The 4057-nt window shown below is 31.6% G+C and overlaps 1 long non-coding RNA gene across 6 annotated transcripts; it reads left to right on the top strand.

Annotated features, from left to right (window-relative positions):
- The first annotated feature begins 1606 nt into the window (after positions 1–1606).
- LOC137837481 (uncharacterized) lies at positions 1607–3490 on the top strand. 6 transcript variants are annotated; one of them, XR_011085470.1, is made up of 4 exons: positions 1607–2283; positions 2700–2764; positions 2937–3036; positions 3120–3490. It is a non-coding gene; the product is annotated as an uncharacterized lncRNA (long non-coding RNA). The 6 variants fall into 6 exon arrangements; XR_011085471.1 differs by having other exon boundaries at positions 2874–3036; XR_011085473.1 differs by having other exon boundaries at positions 1618–2283; positions 2937–3048.
- Positions 3491–4057: the final 567 nt, after the last annotated feature.

Here is a 4057-nt window from a genome sequence, read left to right as displayed (position 1 = left end):
TAACTCACCCTTAAAAATTGGACATTAGAACAACTACAAGTTAGTTATGATTATGAAAAAAAAAATGAACTGACTCAAGAATGTATGTACAGGACGATTGGTTCGTTATATGATATAACTCTTAGTCATAAAATGACCCTATCAGAGGAAATCTATAGAAATAAGACGATGTATGTACAGGACGATTGGTTCGCTATATGATATAACTCTTAGTCATAAAATGACCCTATCAGAGGAAATCTATAGAAATAAGACGACTCTACTAGTAGATGATGTCTACAACAATCAAAAATTAAATCCTAGAAAGAGTTAAGTAAATCAAGATTTAAAAGAATCTTCCAACCTTAAGAATATATGATTGATAGGTAGTTACTAGATGATTAGACTCTCTTATGTAACTTTCTCTTTCTTTTCTATTGACTTTGTATCAACAATTTTTTTCCAGAATGGGAGGAGTTATTGAAAAACAAAGTTAATTAAGATTGATTATGAAACAAGTTTGGAAATGTTCGTTTTCATTTTGATTAGTCAACCTAACTCAAGTACTTATGATTTGATTTTTAGCACAATTAATTGCTTATGTCTTTTTTATATATCTCAATGCTATGACACGATGTCTTGCATAAATGGTTGCTTATGTTTTCAATATAACTTGATGTTATGGTGGGATGATTCACATTATTGATTATATATGATTTTCAATATAACTTAATAATATGGCATTATATCTTGCGTAATTGATTGCTTTGCTTTTTAGTAGGTTGATGTTATGCCACGAGCTTGTTCATATTTAGAACTATGTCTTACATCAATTTATTTCTTAAGTTTTTTAATATAGTTCAATGTAATGTTATGATGTAGATAGATGATTCCTTATGTTTGTCTATTTTTTTAAGGAGTTTGAAAAAACACTAATGTTTGATTCCAATCTCTCAAAGATTTGTTCAAATTCTTTATTAATGATTTTCAACCATTATCAATGACAACTGCATATAATGATTTATATGTTAGCATATAATATTTTTCTAGAAGAATTTTTAATTTTGTTTTACAGTTGTGACTAAAAATGTTATATATATATATATATATATATTTAGTTAATTTAGACCTGATCATTCTTTAGAAAGATTAAATTGACCAACTATTACGACAATTATATTAAAATAGAAGATTTAATTAGTAATTATAATACTAAATTATAGTAAGCTTATGTTAACTAATGCTTATACCACTACAAGAATAATAAGCTTTAGCTGCCATGAAAAGCGTGGGCTAACAAATAGATGTTATTTATGTAGGTTAAGCCTACACAAAATGAACAAGAAAAAAAAATGAAAAAGATAGTGTCGGTCAAACACACAAAAAAATTTGCACAAATAATTATAAAAAATAATTTAATAATATTAATTTATTTGTGTAAGTGGAAACACAAAATTTGTGAAAAAAATAATAATTACATTGTAGGTTAGGCCACCCCTAAATAATTTTTAGAATTTTAAAAGTTATCTGAAAAAAAATATTTTATTAAAATTTAAATTATTTTTTAATTTACTTGGTCCACCGCTTAATTTCATTTAGTAAAGGCTAAAAAGGCACTCATCAGCTCGACCCCTTTTCTATTCAGCTTTCCACGCACGACCTAATAGGACCTTCAGCCTTTTCCATGAAATGAAAACGGGCAACCTATGGCGGTTTATATCCCGGAGTACTCCTATGACCGATCTGTCATCCAATCTACTAAAAAATCGAAAGGCTTGACCCTGTTCCGTTTGGAGAATGACCCTTATGGCATGGCTTAGTCAGTTATTATCGCAGTTCATATAAGATTCAGACCGCCACTTCTCTGAAAGCAAAAATTCAATTTACTTTTCTCATCCACCACCGAACCTAACCCTAACCCTAATCCTATTTCTTCTTTTCTCTCTGTTTTTGCTTTGCAACAATTCCATATATGAATACCAAGTCGCAACTCTCATGATAATATTGTGAATCAATTGCATGAGTTTGGAGAATGTCGGAGCTTCGTAGTGGACCGCGACGACGTCGTGCTCCGGTTTGGTCGTAGAAGCTCGGAACCACCGTCTTCGTGGGCGAGATACGTCAAGATGCGACGGATGCGACGGAGAGTCCGCAAACTCTTTTGAGTGAATTCTGAAGCTTTATTGAGTAGCGATTGATAGGAAAGAAAGAAGGACGAATCAGAACCCACAATCGAGTGAAGGAAGAGGCAATGCCGCTGCTCTCTCTGATTTCATCGCTTCCTTAATGGATTACACTCCCACGGTAACTTTCTTTTATCTCTGTTCTTCCAATTTCCCATTTTGCACAATTTAATCATTGTCCTTCTTTGTTTAGATACCTGATGAATTGTTGAAGCATTACTTGGCTAAGATCGGTTTCAGTGTTAAGATTGAATTTGTATACAAGAGCTTTTGATTTTCTTTTGTTGTCTAGTTAGAGGCAGGGAGTGTTTGTTAATTCGTTTTAGTGCCAACCACTGCATTTAAAATTCCATTATTGCCATGGTTCTTTTCATGTTGAATACAAAACTTTAAGACATTCAAATATCTTTTGTCATTTTACAAGTTCCTAACTGAAATCTTACATGAAATTTGCGTGCTCATTTGTATTTTAGTTGAAATTCCTACATTTTCTTAATATTTGTGTTTGTGTTGTCAATTTGATGCTGCAAAATTAAGGAAGCTTTGACCTAGCTTTAAACAGGTTGGGGTTCTGTGACTACTGGCAATGCTTCTAGCATAAGGTTCTTCCCTTCCCTTGTGTTCCTTGATACCTAAATGTTAAGGGGGTTGTTCTTGCCCCTTCTTTCATTCGCTAAAAAATTGATATTTGTGTCGTGTCATGCAATATAGGGTACCGTAATCATAAGGTTCTGCTTAGTCTTCTATTGATAATGGACTAGTTGATTTTGCTAGTGATGGTGTTGTTGCATTAGTTCTAGTAAGTGGAGAGAAGGCACGTGAGCTTGGACTACACATAATCGCAAAGATAAAAGGATATGGGGATGCAACTAAGGTGTTGTAACAAGTTAGTGTTAACTTGCTTTGGTCTTGATTAATATCTGCATATTTAAAGTTAATGAATAAGTGTTTTTGCAGGCACCAGAATTATTTACAACTGCTTCTGCCCTTGCAACTACATCTGGCTGCTTCAGCATTTTGATTCCTCATATAACAATGCCTTAATAATAGATAATTGATGTACTTCATTTTAAATGCAGGAAAAAGTTAATGTACATGGTGGAGCTGTATCATTAGGGCATCCTTTGGGTTGTAGTGGATCTCAAATCTTAGTCACATTATTATTGTGACATTGGTTACTTATCATTTTCTTTCACCCTTGGCACTTGTAAATCATGCACCTGTTATCCATTACATTTTATAATTCTGGTGTGGCCTACACTTTCCAAGTTTTTGTGATTTGTGGATATCAATTTGGTAAAAGTTATATATATATGCATTGGAAGATTCAGGCACAAGAAACATAAAGCTAAATAAGAGCTGAATCTCATCCTTTGTTTAAATCACGAATTAGTTTCTCGTAAACTTGAGTCAACGATTTTATACATAATTAGAATTAGAATTTCAACACAATAACACATTACTAATTAGCTTGACCGAATAAAAACAAAATTCAGAGATGCAAGCTATGGATAAAATTGAAATAAACTAAAGGATAAGTTCTACAATGAATTATTACAATGATTTTTTTTTACAATGAAATTGGATTTGGATTCATTGAAAATTGATTTAAATTTAATTTGGTATTAATTTAGAGAAATAGATTTAAATTCATTTTTATTTACATTCATATATATAAATATTCAAAATGACCTATCCTGTATTTTTTTATTTTATTTCACCACACTAACATTTTCTTTTATTTTACATGTTGTGTGGGCCTAACCCACACTAACATTTTAAATTATTTTCTTATAGTGTCGGCAAACCCATTCATAACTTTAATTTAGCGTCCAAGAAGTGTAGGTTAAACCTACACTAGCTTAAATTTTAAAAAATAATAGTGTTAACTTTGT

The sequence above is a fragment of the Phaseolus vulgaris genome, chromosome 4 (assembly GCF_000499845.2).
Source record: "Phaseolus vulgaris cultivar G19833 chromosome 4, P. vulgaris v2.0, whole genome shotgun sequence".
Lineage (NCBI taxonomy): Eukaryota > Viridiplantae > Streptophyta > Magnoliopsida > Fabales > Fabaceae > Phaseolus > Phaseolus vulgaris.
The sequence above is the reverse complement of the archived record's forward strand: the minus strand, read 5'-3'. Positions and strand labels throughout refer to the sequence as shown.